Source organism: Hyperolius riggenbachi, chromosome 11 (assembly GCF_040937935.1).
Source record: "Hyperolius riggenbachi isolate aHypRig1 chromosome 11, aHypRig1.pri, whole genome shotgun sequence".
In the NCBI taxonomy this organism is placed as follows: Eukaryota; Metazoa; Chordata; class Amphibia; order Anura; family Hyperoliidae; genus Hyperolius; species Hyperolius riggenbachi.
In genome coordinates this window covers 153,043,133-153,062,981 of record NC_090656.1, presented here as the reverse complement: position 1 = coordinate 153,062,981, position 19,849 = coordinate 153,043,133, and the positions used below count along the sequence as shown (strand labels likewise).

Sequence of the window (19,849 nt, the reverse complement as noted above, 5' to 3'; positions counted from 1 at the left end):
CCAAAACGGTCGAATACCACTACGGGGGAGCCAGTGCAACAGCGGGGACCAGGAGAGGGGATGCTCTATGGGCCCCAGAGCCTCTCTCTCTTTAGGTGAATATCTGACTTTTTTATTTACAGTTCGGTTCCCATTCACTTTAAGCCACTTGCAAGCAAAAAAAATATTTTTTTTTGCTACTTTTTCAACTGCAGAGTGCTGAAAAGCTATTTTAAACAGAAAATGAAAAATTATCTGCAAGGAGAAAACGTAGGAGAACTAGCTGATTGGAGTGGGCCCCATGTTTGGTGCTTACCCACTAAATTGCCATTAAATTCCTTAAATGAAGCCAGAGTTTGGTTGTATCCTTCCCATGCTATATCGGGTGCCCAGTGTTCCATCTGTGTCTCCCAACTGTGGATCTCTTTTACAATGATGGTATATACACTGTATTCCATAGTGACGAACTGTTCAGGAAATATCATACAATTAAAACCAAAATAATATAAATATACAATGGCTGGCAAACATAGCAACTTAAAGTATCTCATGATAATATACTGTATTATTACATCACAGAAAGATTTTCATTCATCCATGTCAAAGTATACCAAAGGGAAATAAAAGGTTTCTTTAGCTGCATAACTTTTTGTAATAAATGAGAAACCTCAGTTCTAGTGAGGTGTAGAAATGTGCAGTTGCATGTTATTATTATTATTATTATTTAGTATTTATATAGTGCCAGCGCTGTACAGAGTATATTGTCTTGTCGCTAACTGTCCCTCAGAGGAGCTCAAAATCTAGTCCCTACCATGGTCATATGTCTGTATTGTGTAGTGTATGTATTGTAGTCTAGGGACAATTTAGGGGGGAAGCCAATTCACTTATCTGTAGGTTTTTTGGGATGTAGAAGGTAACCGGAATGCTATCCACTTAGTGAAGCCAAGAACCAGCGCATCGCAAGGAGCCAAACATGCATGGACGTCCAGCAACTTGTGCATGCAGTCCAGTGTAGTGTAGTGTAGTGTAGCACATTGGGAACACCAAAAAGGAAGTATATGACCCCATGCTGGAAGGCTAGTTCTGAAGGTCTAGACTCAGCAGTCAACCTACAGCTCAAGGACTAAGGGCACTTTACTGAGTACAGCCAAATGCACATTGTGGGGAAAGAAGAAAACTTGATCACAAGAGGAGTGAAAGAGGACATCTACTGTATATCAAAATGAGATCCCTAAACATGGAAAGAGACATTCACACCATTTATCATCAGCATAGAGACTGGGCAAATGTAGGTGTGTCATCTGGCTGACGGATTTGTATTGCAAATGTTTGTCAATCCTTCTCTAGGCTGGTTGTATAACCAGTTATATTAATGGAGTTTACATTGTGCATGATGGAATGTGCATGGAGAGGTGATACGGAACAACAAGGCAGCCATTAAACCTGTACTGGAGACTGGCATTACTGAGCAGAGGTCCATATGAGCAGCCCCAATGTGTTAGTATAGGGAAAAGAGGACGGTAAATTCACAAATTTGCCAACTAAATTGCTAGGAACACATTTTAAATATAGAAAAGTACTTGGATCTAACTGGGTATCGTACCCCCCTCTCATTGCTGACAGTCTCAGAGCATATATGCCCTTAAAAGCAACCAGAGGTATGAGGCATATGGAGACATATTTATTTCCTTTTAAAAAATGCACATTGCCTGGTTGTCCTACTGATCCATTGCATCTAACACTCTTAGCCATAGACCCTGAACAAGTAAGCAGATCAGATGCTTCTGTGAAAAATCTAACAAGAGTAGCTGCATGCTTGTTTCAGGTGTGTGATTCAGACACTACTGCAGCAAGTAGAGATCAGCAGGACTGTCAGGGAACTGACATTGTTTAAAAGGAAATAAATATGGCAGCCTCCATATAAGAGGACTCACTTTGGGTTCCTTTTAACCCTACTGTCATCAATGTTGCCCCCATGGGCTTCACTTTAATGTGCAGCTAAGGGTTTTTTAGATTATTATTCTAAAACATTTGCATGTGTTCAAATATGCATGTTTTCATTTGTCGCTTGCTCTTACCTACATAGACGTAGCACAGAGTAATTTACATGGATATTCAGTAACAGAAAGGAGTTTTACCATTCATACATTTCATTCTTGCATACCGCTTCTCTGTCCCAGAATCCCAGTAAGATCATTTGCATTGTCTGTGTGCTTATAGGTCAAATCTGTTCCCCCTCTAAAGCAATACCTTGACAAAGCTCTAATTGGGTGAAATGCATAGGTGGGTGGAGCTGGAAAGCAGAGGCTACATGCTGGTAGCTTGACCAGCAACAACACCTATGCAACTTTAGACTCTGCTTGTGAGCATGATGTACAACACTTATGGGTGAGGTCAATCTTCAGATAAACTAATAGTGGAGTGTTGTGGCTCCAGAACTGCTTGAATACAAAAGTGGGAGGTGAATGGCATGGAGACTTCAGGGTATGTGGGTTTAATGCATGAGTACCCTGGTGGAGTATTGCTGATAAGTCCAGCTAACATAAATGAATGGAATATTGCAGTACATTGGCATACACTTGCTCCTTTGCTTGGATTACCCTGAGCCATCCCTGACTGCATAGCTTACTACTCTATGGAGAATCTGTAATGAAACAATCTTCATGCTAAATCATCTAAAAACAAGTTTCATATTTTGCCTACAAACAAATCTTATCGTTTTTGCTGTCTTCACTGCACTAATTTGCTTTTGGTACCCTACCAATGCTGCTGTTTTGCGGCCGTACTATGTTAGACTTGCAAACCATCAAGGAAAGCGTTAGGGTCATAATGTATTATGGTACACATGTACTTTAGATTTGCCTAACATGGTTTTAGATGTTTTTATGTTGTCTGCTGGGTTGTGTGTGCTGAGTATTGATCTGGAACTAAGATGATCACAAACTGTTATCTCAGGCGATGAAAATCTGTTGTCTGTACACAGCTATAGTCTGTCAGGATTATTGTTTTCCATGGTAAAAATAAATTACCAAATTAGTTTCAGTTACATTTATGTGCACTATAGTAGAGTATTTGGCTCATTTAATTGGTGGGGAGGAACTTTATTTAAAGCAAATCGAAAGTGAAAATAAACCGATGCGATAAACAACTGTATTTATAGTTGTTATCCTAAATAGGACTTTCGTGGAATCCCAGTCTTATTTTGGTTTAAAGGGTTACATATCCACATTACATAAAAATTGTTTTTTAATGTTATTCAGCTCCCATTTATATAGATCTTAAACTACTAAACCAGTTATCTCTGTTCCCTTGGCTCAGATTTTTTTTTTTTCTTAGCCACTGTGATATTCTGGGGGTTTTAACTCATTAGTAGAGTAGGTCAGCAGCATCAAGGGTCACAACACACCAGCCAGTGAGTCTTTTTAGGGTAAAAGTAAAAAATCCAGCTTTACTGTCAGTCAAACAATGTCCATAAACAGTAACAAAATATACAGCCTTCTGCAGCCACACTGGCTTTTCAGTGACACCCTGCCACCGGCCTAATGGCAGTCCTGGTGCCACTCACCTTTTTCCAGGCTCCTCCTGGTTTACCAGTACTGGAGTCCAACTCCCCTCCAGCACTTCCACATAAGCAGCTTCCCTGCTGCTACAGGCCTGGCAGCCCTCTCGGCTACACAGCCTTTCTGGAGCCTGCTTGCTCCACATACAGCCCACTGCATACTGACTGATGCAGGTACTTTTGCAAATTGCCACAGGTGAGTTCATTAACCCTCCGCCTCTGCCAGACTCAAGCCTGGACTTGGAGGAGTGGCGTGTAAGGCCCACCCTTCTCCCAATACACGCCAGTCCTGGATCCCATACTAATCTGCAGGATAAGGTTGTTGGAAATGTGCAACAACTGACAACATCCAGGACCTTTTCCTTCAAATCCAGACCTGAAACAAGCAGACTAGAGTTGGGCCGAACCTCCGATTTTAGGTTCGCGAACTTCCGCGGAAGGTTCGGTTCGCATTAAAGTTCGCGAACCGCAATAGACTTCAATGGGGATGCGAACTTTGAAAAAAAAAATAATTATGCTGGCCACAAAAGTGATGGAAAAGATGTTTCAAGGGGTCTAACACCTGGAGGGGGGCATGGCGGAGTGGGATACATGCCAAAAGTCCCCGGGAAAAATCTGGATTTGACGCAAAGCAGCGTTTTAAGGGCAGAAATCACATTGAATGCTAAATGACAGGCCTAAAGTGCTTTAAAACATCTTGCATGTGTATACATCAATCAGGTAGTGTAATTAAGGTACTGCTTCACACTGACACACCAAACTCACCGTGTAACGCACCGCAAACAGCTGTTTGTGTAGTGACGGCCGTGCTGGACTGGTGCGCACCATGGCGAGAGTGCAGGTTTTGGTGGCTTTACAGCCCATATGGTCGCCTGGCTGATGTAGCTGAATGACAGAACAGTGACTGTCCAGCTGATCAAATTTGGTCTGACCACAATGAAGCAACGACCTTATTATCTTTTGTGTGCCCCCCGAGACACTCATCTAGGCGCCAGTCATTGCTTCATTGTGATACGCAAGCCCCTTCACCACGGCAAGGTAATGATCAAGAAGGGGAATGGGCGCATGTACATGCCTTTTCTTTTGTTGTTGCAGCTGCCCGCAGTGCAGCCAGAAAAATTAGGCAGTCATGTACACGCACCAGAAAAATTATTACAGCGGCCGCTGCTAGCAGCGGCCTAAAAAATTCAGCAATCCGCCTGGAGTCCCGGACCCTGTTGGTGGTGGCGGAGAAGATAGTCAAGCGGCCTGCAGGCAGACATGCTGTGTGGAGGGACTGGGAGCGACTTAGTCTTCTTGGGGCAGGCCAGGCAGCCAGTCACACGGCGTGCAGGCAGAGATGCTGTGTGTGCGGGGACTGACTTAGTCTTGGGGCGGGCAGCAGCCCTCCGGGATCCATGCCTCATTCATTTTGATAAAGGTGAGGTACTTAACACTTTTGTGACTTAGGCGACTTCTCTTCTCTGTGACAATGCCTCCAGCTGCACTGAAGGTCCTTTCTGACAGGACGCTTGCGGCAGGGCAGGAGAGAAGTTGGATGGCAAATTGGGACAGCTCTGGCCACAGGTCAAGCCTGCGCACCCAGTAGTTCAAGGGTTCCTCATCGCTGTTCACAGCAGTGTCTACATCCACACTTAAGGCCAGGTAGTCGGCTACCTGCCGTTCCAGGCGTTGGTGGAGGGTGGATCCGGAAGGGCTACGGCGAGGCGTTGGACTAAAGAACGTCCGCATGTCCGACATCACCATGAGATCGCTGGAGCGTCCTGTCTTTGACTGCGTGGACACGGGAGGAGGATTAGTGGCAGTGGTACCTTGCTGGCGTTGTGCTGTCACATCACCCTTAAAGGCATTGTAAAGCATAGTTGACAGCTGGTTCTGCATGTGCTGCATCCTTTCCACCTTCCGGTGAGTTGGTAACAGGTCCGCCACTTTGTGCCTGTACCGGGGGTCTAGTAGTGTGGCCACCCAGTACAGCTCATTCCCCTTGAGGTTTTTTATACGGGGGTCCCTCAACAGGCAGGACAGCATAAAAGACGACATCTGCACAAAGTCGGATCCAGTACCCTCCATCTCCTCTTGCTCTTCCTCAGTGACGTCAGGTAAGTCAACCTCCTCCCCCCAGCCGCGAACAATACCACGGGAAGGTTGAGCAGCACAAGCCCCTTGCGACGCCTGCTGCGGTTGTTCTCCTGCCGCTGTCCCCTCCTCCTCCTCCCCCAAAGAAACACCTTGCTCATCATCCTCTGAGTCTGACTCGTCTTCTGCACACGACTTCTCTTCTTCCTCCTCCTCCCCCCTCTGTGCTGCCGCAGGTGTTGAGGAAACAGCTGGGTCTGATGAAAATTGGTCCCATGCCTGTTCCTGCCGTAACGGTTCCTGGTCACGCTCATTCACAGCTTCATCCGCCACTCTACGCACAGCACGCTCCAAGAAGTAAGCGTAGGGAATTAAGTAGCTGATGGTGCCCTCACTGCGGCTCACCAGGTTGGTCACCTCCTCAAACGGCCGCATGAGCCTGCATGCATTTTTCATCAGTGTCCAGTTGTCGGGCCAGAACATCCCCATCTTCCCAGACTGTTTCATTCTACTGTAGTTGTAGAGGTAGTGGGTCACGGCTTTCTTCTGTTCTAGCAGGCGGGAGAACATGAGCAGGGTCGAGTTCCAGCGAGTCGGGCTATCGCAAATGAGGCGTCTCACCGGCATGTTGTTTTTGCGCTGAATTTCCGCAAAGCGTGCCATGGCTGTGTAAGACCGCCTCAAATGCCCACAGAACTTCCTGGCCTGCTTCAGGACATTCGCTAAGCCAGGGTACTTTGCCACAAATCTTTGAACCACTAGATTCATGACATGTGCCATGCAGGGTATGTGTGTCAGCTTCCCCATATGCAAAGCGGCAAGCAGATTGCTGCCATTGTCGCACACCACGTTGCCTATCTCCAGGTGGTGCGAGGTCAGCCACTCATCCACCTGTTTCTTAAGAGCAGCCAGGAGAGCTGCTCCAGTGTGACTCTCCGCTTTGAGACAAGACATGTCTAAGATGGCGTGACACCGTCTTACCTGGCATGCAGCATAGGCTCTGCGGAGCTGGGGCTGTGTAGCTGGAGAGGAGAACTGCCACTCAGCCAAGGAGGAGGAGGACAGCGAAGAGCATGTATCAGGAGGAGAGGAGGTGGCAGGAGGCCTGCCTGCAAGCCATGGAGGTGTCACAATTTGGTCCGCTGCGCCCTGCTTGCCATCGTTCACCACCAGGTTCACCCAATGGGCTGTGCACGTAATGTAGCGGCCCTGCCCGTGCTTGGCAGACCAGGCATCCGTGGTCAGGTGTACCCTTGACCCAACGCTCTTCGCAAGAGATGACACCACTTGCCTCTCAACTTCACGGTGCAGTTGGGGTATGGCCTTTCTCGAAAAATAGTTGCGGCCTGGCATCTTCCACTGCGGTGTTCCGATGGCCACAAATTTACGGAAGGCCTCAGAGTCCACCAGCCGGTATGGTAACAGCTGCCGAGCTAACAGTTCCGCCACGCCAGCTGTCAGACGCCGGGCAAGGGGGTGACTGGCCAAAATTGGCTTCTTCCGCTCAAACATTTCCTTCACGGACACCTGACTGCTGCTGTGGGTAGAGGAGCAGGAACCGCTCAAGGGCAGAGGCGGAGTGGAGGAGGGTGCCTGTGAAGGTGGAAGGGAAAAAGCGGCAGAACCAGATAATGCACCTGATGGAGGAGGAAGAGGAGAAGGAGGGTGGCTTTGCTTTTGTGTGCTGCTGCTGCTTTTGCTCAGGTGGCCATCCCATTGCTGTTTGTGCCTTTTCTCTAGGTGCCTTCGTAAGGCACTTGTCCCTACTTGAGTGTTGGCCTTTCCACGGCTCAATTTTTGTTGGCAGAGCGAACAGATGGCTTTGGTCCGATCTGAGGCACACACATTAAAAAATTTCCACACCGCTGAGCCACCCTGGGATGTGGGCACTATGGGGACCAGTGTTGCCAATCGTCCGTAAAAGGACGGGCAGTCCGTACTTATTACACTAAAAATCCCCTGTCCGTAGTGTCCGTCCTTTTAAGACAGACGTCCGTCTAAACAGGCGCATGTTGCCGCGATTCTTACTGCGCATTTGCGCATCCCGGCAAAGTCAGCCAGCCAGCCAGGCTTGTCCCCGGGCGGCTGAGCTATGAAATTTACATGCTTCATCTTCCTACTTTGTCCCGCCCTTCCTCCAATCAGTCGACTCCTTAACTCCTTAACTCAGGCAGCTCTCTCCAGCCAATGAAGAAGAGAGGCTGCCTAGCAAGCCCGCCCACACACAATCCCCGTCCAGACTGCTACTGACTGGCGTGGAGTGAGCTGTGCATGCACAGCGTGGGTGCAGGAAGTTCACTTGTCATTCGTCCTCCTATTCTAGTTTCTCCCCAGGCAGCAGGTATACATTATAAATGTCAGTGGGTAACGAGTTGCAGCCACATTCAGTGCAGCTCAGCTGGGGGGAGACACAGCAGGAGAGGGGATTCGAGCTCTGCACAGTTTGTTCACTTTGGTGAGGAGAGGAGAGGAGAATCGAGCAGTGCTCAGCATGCTTGCCTCACAGACAGCCTGTCACTCCCCTGCACTGCTCATCTCTCCTCTACTGCCCATTCCCAACTGAACGTGAAAATAGTGCAGAGCTTAAATCATCTCTCCTGCTGTGTCTGTGTCCCCTTTACCTCTCCCCAGCTGGAATCTGCATGTGGCTGGCAACTAATCTTACCAGTCACAGTGCTCCCCCTTCTATAATGATTGTAAGCACACTGCTGGAGGGACTTGAGTATCATAATTTTGTTTTTGTGTGTGTTTTCAGAGGATGATCTCTAGTGTCATCTTGTGGTCTGTTCAGGTGCCCCCATGTTGCTTGAACTGCAGTTCAAAGCATTTGCAGTGATGTTCTGCACTCTTGACCAGCTGCTGCAATAATGCATGCTGGGAGATGTGGTCCATAAATGTGACTATATGTCCTGGCTGGGTTTGTGCCCACATTAATGGACTACATCTCACAGCATGAATTGCAGCGGCTGGTGACACACAATATCATTGCAGCTGCTTTGAACTGCAGTCATGTGGCACATAAAGTCCATATAAGATATAATTAAGGAGGAAATAAAATATGGCTCTATATTCTGTAAAATCCTGCAGAAGAGGTCAGCGCTATATAATGCATAATAAAAATATGGCAGGACATTATACAATGACTGTGGTAGGATTAGATTGTGAGCTCCTCTGTGGACAGTCAGTGACAGGACTATGTACTCTGTAATGTGCTGCAGAAGATGTCAGTGCTATATAAATACTAAAAAAGTAAAACTGCCCACAGCTTACCCCCATCCACAATTCTACTTAAAAGTGCGCTTCTGACTCCGCCCCCTGTCCGTCCAAAATATTGTGTGTCCTGCTTTTTTGGGCCTTTTGTCCGTCAAAAATCCGAAATTAGGTTGGCAACCCTGATGGGGACCTCAGCAGCTGATGCTGAAGGGCAAGTTGGCTGGCTGTACATAGGTGGCGATACATGGTGCCGGACTCTGCCACCAGCTGTTTCTGATGAAGAGCTGCCCCAGCTTCTTTCAGCAACTTCTCTCCTCCTACTACTCTCTGACTCCCCCTCTGAACTGTCCCCCTCTTCATCTCCTCTATTGGGAACATACAGAGGATCCCTATCATCGTCATCATCGTAGTCATCCTGCCAAGCTTAACTTGACTCAGAAAAATCCAAACATGCACCATCAGTAGGTCCTTCATCCTCCTTACACGTTACATCCATAGTGTTGCCGCGTAACGCAGACATATGAGCTGGTGAAAATTCATCTGGCTGTAACAACAATGGCTGTGCATCAGTGATTTCACCACTAAATAATTCTTGCGAAGTGTCAAATGCAGCGGAAGTGGTGCTAGTAGTAGCGCTGGTGGCTGAGCAAGATGAGGTGTTCTGTGTCGCTAAATACTCAACCACGTCCTGACAATCTTGGGACGTGATGGGACGTGCCTTCTTCCGAGCACTGTACTGTGGGCCAGGTCCACACGAAGTTACATTTACACGACCTCGTGCAGACCTGCCGGGTGGCCTTCCTCTGGCTCTGGCACTACCTCTTCCTCTACCTGTTTTGTCCATATCGGCGGGTATGCACGAAGTGGTATATCACACTGCGTGCACTCACGTAGGTAGGCACTGATGCGGTGGGTTCACTGAACAGAACAGGTATACAGTGACGGGTTCACAGAACAGGTATGCAGTGGCAGGTTCACTGAACACAACAGGTATGCAGTGGCGGGTTCACTAAACAGTACAGGTATACAGTGGCGGGTTCACTGAACACAACAGGTATGCAGTGGTGGGTTCACTGAACACAACAGGTATGCAGTGGCGGGTTCACTAAACAGGTATACAGTGGCGGGTCCACTGAACAGAACAGGTATGCAGTGGCGGGTTCACTGAACACAACAGGTATGCAGTGGCGGGTTCACAGAACAGGTATGCAGTGGCAGGTTCACTGAACACAACAGGTATGCAGTGGCGGGTTCACTAAACAGTACAGGTATACAGTGGCGGGTTCACTGAACACAACAGGTATGCAGTGGCGGGTTCACAGAACAGGTATGCAGTGGCGGGTTCACTAAACACAACAGGTATGCAGTGGCGGGTTCACTAAACAGTACAGGTATACAGTGGCGGGTTCACTGAACACAACAGGTATGCAGTGGCGGGTTCACTGAACAGGTATACAGTGGTGGGTTCACTGAACAGAACAGGTATGCAGTGGCGGGGTCACTAAACAGGTATACAGTGGCGGGTCCACTGAACAGAACAGGTATGCAGTGGCGGGTTCACTGAACACAACAGGTATGCAGTGGTGGGTTCACTGAGCAGGTATGCAGTGGTGGGTTCACAGAACAGGTATGCAGTGGTGGGTTCACAGCACAGGTATGCAGTGGTGGGTTCACTGAACAGGTATACAGTGGCGGGTCCACTGAACAGAACAGGTATGCAGTGGCGGGTTCACTGAACAGAACAGGTATACAGTGGCGGGTTCACTGAACAGGTATGCAGTGGCAGGTTCACTGAACACAACAGGTATGCAGTGGCGGGTTCACTGAACACAACAGGTATGCAGTGGCGGGTTCACAGAACAGGTATGCAGTGGCAGGTTCACTGAACAGAACAGGTATGCAGTGGCGGGTTCACTAAACAGTACAGGTATACAGTGGCGGGTTCACTGAACACAACAGGTATGCAGTGGCGGGTTCACTAAACAGTACAGGTATACAGTGGCGGGTTCACTGAACACAACAGGTATGCAGTGGCGGGTTCACTGAACAGGTATACAGTGGCGGGTTCACTGAACAGAACAGGTATGCAGTGGCGGGGTCACTAAACAGGTATACAGTGGCGGGTCCACTGAACAGAACAGGTATGCAGTGGCGGGGTCACTAAACAGGTATACAGTGGCGGGTCCACTGAACAGAACAGGTATGCAGTGGCGGGTTCACTGAACACAACAGGTATGCAGTGGTGGGTTCACTGAACAGGTATGCAGTGGTGGGTTCACAGAACAGGTATGCAGTGGTGGGTTCACAGCACAGGTATGCAGTGGTGGGTTCACTGAACAGGTATACAGTGGCGGGTCCACTGAACAGAACAGGTATGCAGTGGCGGGTTCACTGAACAGAACAGGTATACAGTGGCGGGTTCACAGAACAGGTATGCAGTGGCAGGTTTACTGAACACAACAGGTATGCAGTGGCGGGGTCACTAAACAGGTATACAGTGGCGGGTCCACTGAACAGAACAGGTATGCAGTGGCGGGTTCACTGAACACAACAGGTATGCAGTGGTGGGTTCACAGCACAGGTATGCAGTGGTGGGTTCACAGAACAGGTATGCAGTGGTGGGTTCACAGCACAGGTATGCAGTGGTGGGTTCACAGCACAGGTATGCAGTGGTGGGTTCACAGCACAGGTATGCAGTGGTGGGTTCACTGAACAGGTATGCAGTGGTGGGTTCACTGAACAGGTATGCAGTGGTGGGTTCACAGAACAGGTATGCAGTGGCAGGTTCACTGAACAGTTATGCAGTGGTGGGTTCACTGAACAGGTATGCAGTGGTGGGTTCACTGAACAGGTATGCAGTGGTGGGTTCACAGAACAGGTATGCAGTGGCCGGTTCACTGAACAGGTATGCAGTGGTGGGTTCACAGCACAGGTATGCAGTGGTGGGTTCACTGAACAGGTATGCAGTGGTGGGTTCACAGCACAGGTATGCAGTGGTGGGTTCACAGAACAGGTATGCAGTGGTGGGTTCACAGCACAGGTATGCAGTGGTGGGTTCACAGCACAGGTATGCAGTGGTGGGTTCACAGCACAGGTATGCAGTGGTGGGTTCACAGCACAGGTATGCAGTGGTGGGTTCACAGCACAGGTATGCAGTGGTGGGTTCACAGCACAGGTATGCAGTGGTGGGTTCACTGAACAGGTATGCAGTGGTGGGTTCACTGAACAGGTATGCAGTGGTGGGTTCACAGAACAGGTATGCAGTGGCAGGTTCACTGAACAGTTATGCAGTGGTGGGTTCACTGAACAGGTATGCAGTGGTGGGTTCACTGAACAGGTATGCAGTGGTGGGTTCACAGAACAGGTATGCAGTGGCCGGTTCACTGAACAGGTATGCAGTGGTGGGTTCACAGCACAGGTATGCAGTGGTGGGTTCACTGAACAGGTATGCAGTGGTGGGTTCACAGCACAGGTATGCAGTGGTGGGTTCACAGAACAGGTATGCAGTGGTGGGTTCACAGCACAGGTATGCAGTGGTGGGTTCACAGCACAGGTATGCAGTGGTGGGTTCACAGCACAGGTATGCAGTGGTGGGTTCACAGCACAGGTATGCAGTGGTGGGTTCACAGCACAGGTATGCAGTGGTGGGTTCACAGAACAGGTATGCAGCCAGACAGGAACAAGTTAAGCCTAACTAATCTTTCCCTGAGAGACAGTCTGCAGCAGCTCGCCCTACTCTCACTAACGCAGGCAGCACACGAGTGACCGTAATGGCCGCCGCTGCCTGCCTTATATAAAGGGGGGGTGGGGCTCCAGGGGCTAGTGTAGCCTAATTGGCTACACTGGGCCTGCTGACTGTGATGTAGAGGGTCAAAGTTGACCCTCCATGTGCATTATGGGGCGAACCGAACTTCCGCAAAGGTTCGCCTGCGGGACGCGAACGCGAACCACTGAAGTTCGCATGGAACCGTTCGCAGGCGAACCGTTCGGCCCAACTCTAAAGCAGACATCTGCTCTGATCATCACACCACACAGAGATTTGCTGCCGTAATTAGTTATCAGTGATAGTAACACCTCTATGTAAATTTAGAGAAGTTCTGGATTCGTAGCCCAAACAGTGCAAAATAAAAAAACGAACACAGTCTAGTTCTAAGCAGGATCAGGAATGTACATACAGATATTTATCTCATCATGTCATACTTCACTTCACATACCCTTTTGCAGTGGCGTAGCTAAGTAGCCATGGACCCCAGTGCAATTTTAGAATTGGGGCCCCCCAACCATGCTATAGATAACCATTGATGCAACACACCAAAACTTATCAAGGACAACCACAGTATCAGAGGTGCAAGAAGGGGATGGGAAACTGTGTGTTAATGATCACCACTATTCAAATCAACTATAAAAGTGAATATTACCAGCACATGACTAATAAAGAGCTAATACTGTGTTTGAGGGGTGGGCCCCTCGGGGGCCCCTCTAGCCCAAGGGCCCCAATGCGGTCGCTACCTCTGCACCCCCTATTGCTACGCCACTGCCCTTTTGATGTGCCAAAAACTCTTTCTGCACTGGACACTCTGGGCTTAAAGGGACACTTAAGGCAGGAATAAAAAAATCAGTTTTACTCACCTGGGGCTTCTACCAGCTCCCTGCAGCCATCCAATGCCCTCACAGTAACTCACAGAGCCTCCGGTCCCCGCTGCCAGCTAGTTTCATTTTCGCTGACATGCCCTGACAGGGAGTCGGCGGGCTTTCTGCACCTGCGCAGGCCTGGCCACGTGTATCCTTCTTCATGTTCCCGTCCTCAAAAGCATCCTGCACAGGTATAGGACCCTATTGCGGACGGTAGCGCGAAGAAAAATACGCGTGGCCAGGCCTGTCGGGCCTGTTAGCAAAAACTAAACTAGCTGATTGCAGGGGACCCGAGGCTCTGTGAGTGACTGCAAGGGCACGGGACGGCTGCAGGGGGCTGGTAGAAGCCCCAGGTAAGTAAAACTGATTTTTTATTCCTGCTTAAGTGTCCCTTTAAGCAAGTATTCGGAAAATTAAATTTCTGAAATGCAATACAGCTCACTTCTGCTCATGCTGGGGAAAATAAAACCACGTGATAGTGGTGAAATGATTTTGCTGTTTCCCGAGAAAATTGACATTTTACAGTATTCAGAGTTCAGCTTTAATTAACTTTAGATTTAACTTGGCTGAAAAGACTTTTCTTGACTTTTCTTTTGTCATATTACTGCCACAAACATGAATCAATTTTATTGGAATTCCACATGAAAGACCAATACAAAGTGGTGTACACGTGAGAAGTGGAACGAAAATCATACATGATTCCAAATATTTTTTACAAATAAATAACTGCAAAGTGGGGTGTGCATAATTATTCAGCCCCATTTGAATTGAGTGCAGTCAGTTGCCCATAGACATTGCCTGATGAGTGGTAATGACTAAATAGAGTGCACCTGTGTGTAATCTAATGTCAGTACAAATACAGATGCTCTGTGACAGCCTCAGGGGTTGTCTAAGAGAATATTGGGAGCAACAACACCATGAAGTCCAAAGAACACACCAGACAGGTCAGGGATCAAGTTATTGAGAAATTTAAAGCAGGCTTAGGCTGCAAAAATATTTCCAAAGCCTTGAACATCCCACAGAGCACTGTTCAATCGATCATTCAGAAATGGAAGGAGCATGGCACAACTGTAAACCTACCAAGACAAGGCCGTCCACCTAAACTCACAGGCCGAACAAGGAGAGCGCTGATCAGAAATGTAGCCAAGAGGTCCATGGTGACTCTGGACGAGCTGCAGAGATCTACAGCTCAGGTGGGGGAATCTGTCCATAGGACAACTATTAGTCGTGCACTGCACAAAGTTGGCCTTTATGGAAGAGTGGCAAGAAGAAAGCCATTGTTAACAGAAAATCATAAGAAGTCTCATTTGCAGTTTGCCACAAGCCATGTGGGGGACACAGTAAACATGTGGAAGAAGGTGCTCTGGTCAGATGAGACCAAAATGGAACTTTTTGGCCAAAATGCAAAACGCTATGTGTGGCGGAAAACTAACACTGCACATCACTCTGAACACACCATCCCCACTGTCAAATATGGTGGTGGCAGCATCATGCTCTGGGGGAGCTTCTCTTCAGCAGGGACAGGGAAGCTGTTCAGAGTTGATGGGAAGATGGATGGAGCCAAATACAGGGCAATCTTGGAAGAAAACCTCTTGGAGTCTGCAAAAGACTTGAGATTGGGGCGGAGGTTCACCTTCCAGCAGGACAACGACCCTAAAAATAAAGCCAGGGTAACAATGGAATAGTTTACAACAAAACATATCCATGTGTTAGAATGGCCCAGTCAAAGTCCAGATCTAAATCTAATAGAAAATCTGTGGCAAGATCTGAAAACTGCTGTTCATAAACGCTGTCCATCTAATCTGACGGAGCTGGAGCTGTTTTGCAAAGAAGAATGGGCAAGGATTTCAGTCTCTAGATGTGTAAAGCTGGTAGAGACATACCCTAAAAGACTAGCAGCTGTAATTGTAGCAAAAGGTGGTTCTACAAAGTATTGACTCAGGGGGCTGAATAATTACGCACACTCCACTTTGCAGTTATTTATTTGTAAAAAATGTTTGGAATCATGTATGAGTTTCGTTCCACTTCTCACATGTACACCACTTTGTATTGGTCTTTCACGTGGAATTCCAATAAAATTGATTCATATTTGTCGCAGTAATGTGACAAGATGTGGAAAACTTCCAGGGGGCCGAATACTTTTGCAAGCCACTGTAGGTGTTATATTCCATACAATTCATGAGTACAGTATAACCTGTTCTCTCACACCTAAGAGAAGATCAGGAGCTAATCAGGCAAGTCCGATAGATTGAAAGTTCCTTGTGGAGGTTGTGAAATGAATGCTTTGCTTACTGGTTATGTGTATTGATTCAGTTAGGACAGAAATGCTACTTTCTATATATGTAATAAGCGGCAGGGATGTTCAATCGGATTCTACGGAATTGAAATTTGGAAATCGAGTCGACTGGGAAGTATTTGGCCAATCAGAGAATTTAAAAAATTACCAAAAAAAGACTTCTTGGAAAGTAAAAATATTTGGAATCGGTAATCCGCATTGTTGGAAATGGGAATTTCTGCCAAATCAGCATTTCTGACCATCCATAATAAACAGTATGCTTATTAGTAACAATCAATTTCCTCTACATAAATTTCCCTAATGAAAACATGGCTAATGTGATTGAGCCACTCCTTTATGAGCTTATGAACAAACACCGAGTACTCAATTTTAAAGTACATTCAGTGTAAGTAGTCATAATGAAGTAGTTTGAGGATTTTATTTATTTGCAATAACTTCATTTGGTTTTACCTCATTTGTTGTGACTTACAATGTATAAGCAAAGCAACGACAACACAGTAGTACCGATCATTCTGCTTGGAAACTTAAAACATGGGTCCCAAGTGTATATTTTCCTTTCAAACCAGGATTGTTGTACCCTGTAATAAACAAGCATTTCACATTATTATGCAAACATAAAAGAAACTATTAGGTCTATGTTTGCTAGAATACCTGATTTATCTCCACCAAGATTGTTAAAAGTTTTGTAGAGTGTATCGTAACCTATGGACTAAATTTTGGAAAGATTTTCTTTTCACCACTCCCCTCAGCACTAATTAGCAATGAAGATATTTACATTTTTATCAATTTATTACATTGAACGTATGTACTTTATGCAAGGAAGATATTTATAATAATAATTGAAAGTACCTGTATGCATTCTGGTAGGCTGCATCCAGGAGTTCCTTATTGCCAGAGATGTGTAAGTTAATTCACCAGCACAGGGAAAATCACCTGACACAGGCCACTTCCTCACACTAGTGAGAGATTTGCTGTTTCTGGCCGGCACTGCAACTGCAGTTTAGCAATTTCTCCTTGCTCAGTGTGTATGAATTTAATGTCTCTTAATCTTTCCCCAGTGTCTTTATAAAAGCTGCATGTATCACTCGTCAACGTATTCTGCCTGCAATAAAAAAAAAAAATTACCCTGCCCATTTATTTATTTATTGAAGGAAAATTAAAAGAGAGCCGAACAAACAAGCCCAGGCAGCATTTCTTTATTTTCTGCAGTGTTTTATAAATAAATATTACATATTTTTATTTTATTTAAAACCATTTGACTCATCATTATTCATGTGAATGATGCTACGGATTGCCACTTAAAGGGGCCCTGAGCAATGCATGAAAATCAAAATCGGGACTTACCTGGGGCTTCCACCAGCCCACAAGGTCCGCTGGCATCTTCCTGGCCTCTTCCGTGGTCCCATTGTCTGGTCTGGTAATCCGGCCACTTCCAAGCAAGTCTCCTGTGCGCGCACTCCTGAAGCACGCCCGCCACATTATCACGCCAGGTGCCGTCAGTTTCCTGCGCATGCACAGTTCTCTAACCCCTGTACCGTGCATGCGTAGGAGGCTTCGGAAGCGTGCACAGACTACTTGCTTGGAAGTCGCCAGATTACTGGACCAGACAGAGCGACCACGGAAGAGGCCAGGAGGACGCCAGGGGACCTCGCGAGCTACGGGGGCTGGAGGAAGCCCCAGGTAAGTCCCAATTTTGATTTTCATGCTCTGCTCAGGGTCCCTTTAAAGTGAATTACAGTAGCGGATGTTGAAGCCGATTACTAGAAAATATAATTGTTCTCATTTTTACAGATATGAACTTATTAAAGTTGCATAGTTAGTTTGGTTGAAAAAAGACATTTGTCCATCAAGTCCAATCAGAAAAAAATAATAATAATAAAACACCATCCTGAACCTGCACATATCCCAGTTGATCCAGGGGTAGGCAAAAAAAACCTTACAAGGCCTGGGCCAATTTGCCTTAAAAGGGAAAAATTCCTTCCCAACTCCAGATGACAGTCATATAAATCTCTTCCAGCAATTACCTAAAAATTATAGCCGTGTATGCCCCTCAATGCAAGGAAAGCATCCAAGCCCTCTTTAAATGCAGATATAGAGTTTGCCATAACTACTTTCTGAGGTAAGATGTTCCAGATTTTAACCATTCTCACTGTGAAGGACCCCTTCCTCCACACGCAAATCACGTCCCCTTGTTCGTCGTACAACCCTAGGGACAAAAAGCTGATATGCCAAGCTTTTGTATTGCACTCTGATGTATTTATACATATTAACATCTTGTCGACCGCCTCACGCCAATTGGCGTGAACGTGGCAGCTTCCCCAGGACCGCCTAATGCGGATTGGATTAAAGTCCTTCTCTCAGTCATCAGTCTCCCAGGGGCGATGGCCGCTAGGAGACTGTTAGACGGTGAAACCGCTGTCTATTTACAATGTACAGTGCAGGGTGTCACTCGGCTGTCCCCTGGGGAGGCACAAGAGCGATCGGCTCTCATAGGCTAATGCCTATGACAGCCGATCGCTGTCATTGGCTGGAGGAGGGAGAGAGGGAAAAATAAATAAATAAAAAAAGGGAAAATGTATAAAAAAAGTACAAACAAATAAAAAAATAAATAAACATCGTAGGAGCGATCAGACCACCAACAGAAAGCTCTGTTAGTGGGCAGAAAAGGGGGGAATCACTTGTGTGCTGGGTTGTACGGCCCTGCAGCAAGCGCTTAAAGCTGCAGTGGCCTGAATTGTAAAAAATAGCCTGGTCACTGGGGGGGGGGGGGGGAGGGGGGGGAGGGTGTAAGCCTATGGTCCTTAAAGCCAATGGGTACCGGATTAAAAAATAAAAAGTCAGATACTCACCTAAGGAGAGGGAAGGCTCGGTCCTAATGAGCCTTCCCTCTCCTCTCCCGGTGCCCTCGGTGCTGCGCTGGCTCCCCCGTTCGCGTCCGCCGCCGCAGGGACTTCGGAGGTCTTTGGGAGCACTCGGGCTTCCGAAGACGGGCCACTCCATACTACGTACGCGCGAGCGCGTCATAGAGGGCGCTCGCGCATGCGTAGTATGGAGCGGCCGCGTCATCGGGAGCCCGAGTGCTCCCGAAGGCTTCCGAAAGCTCCCGAAGGTATGCGGAAGTGGCAGTATTTGACCAAACTGGTTGAATACTGCCACGGGGGATCCTGCGCGGGACCGGGCACCGGGAGAGGAGGTGGAAGGCTCATTAGGACCGAGCCTTCCCTCTCCTTAGGTGAGTATCTGACTTTTTATTTTTTAGTTCGGTAAACATTCACTTTAAGTGGTTAATCAGGTCACCTCTCAGTCGGCTTTTTTCCAAGCTAAATAAGCACAGTTTGTCCAACCTTTCTTGGTAAGTGAGATCTTCCATCCCTCATATCCAAAACTGTATTCCATACTCCAGATGTGGCCTCACAAGTGATTTATACAGAGGGAGTAGTATACTAGCATTTCGATATATTATTTCCCTTTTTATGCATCCCAGAATTTTATTTGCTTTCGCTACTGCTGCTTGGCATTTTATACAATTAACTAACTTGTTTTCAACCAGTAAAATTCAAATTTAAAAAAATTAAAAACAACAAAGTGGAGATCTTTTTTCCCTCACTTTTTTGTTTATTTTTTTATTTATAGGCCACTTTGTTTAGCTATTTAGACCGAGTACAGCTTTATGTGCACATTAAACATGTAAGAGAAGGTAATATAAAACAACTTACTGTACAGGTTTCCTAAAGAGTCTCTTCACATGCTCTGATTGATGGATTGGAAGGAACAATATTTCATCCTTGAGTTAAAACAGAGTATGCAGTGAAGGCACTAATTAGAGCAAAAGTACGTAACATGGTTGATTTTTTTTTCCAAAACTGGAAACAAAACATTTAAAATCCAACTTCAGGCACAGAACAGGTGCTAAATAAGCAGAGTCTCTAAATGTTACTGTTGTATGTTGGCTTTTTTCCTCCATGCACAAGTGGCTTAGTTCTACTGGGCATGCATGGACCATACTCACGCATGCTCAGTCAGGATGTCTTCTTCCATGGCTGGGAGTGCATCTGATAGAAACATGTTCAAAGGGCTCCTTTAAATAACGTTTA

General features: G+C 46.9%; 1 long non-coding RNA gene across 1 annotated transcript; it reads right to left on the bottom strand.

The window, feature by feature from the left end:
* Window positions 1-314: 314 nt before the first annotated feature.
* On the bottom strand, window positions 315-19,542 carry LOC137537745 (uncharacterized). Its single transcript, XR_011024668.1, has 3 exons — window positions 19,472-19,542; window positions 16,225-16,333; window positions 315-446 (listed from the first exon to the last, which is right to left on the bottom strand). It is a non-coding gene; the product is annotated as an uncharacterized lncRNA (long non-coding RNA).
* Window positions 19,543-19,849: the final 307 nt, after the last annotated feature.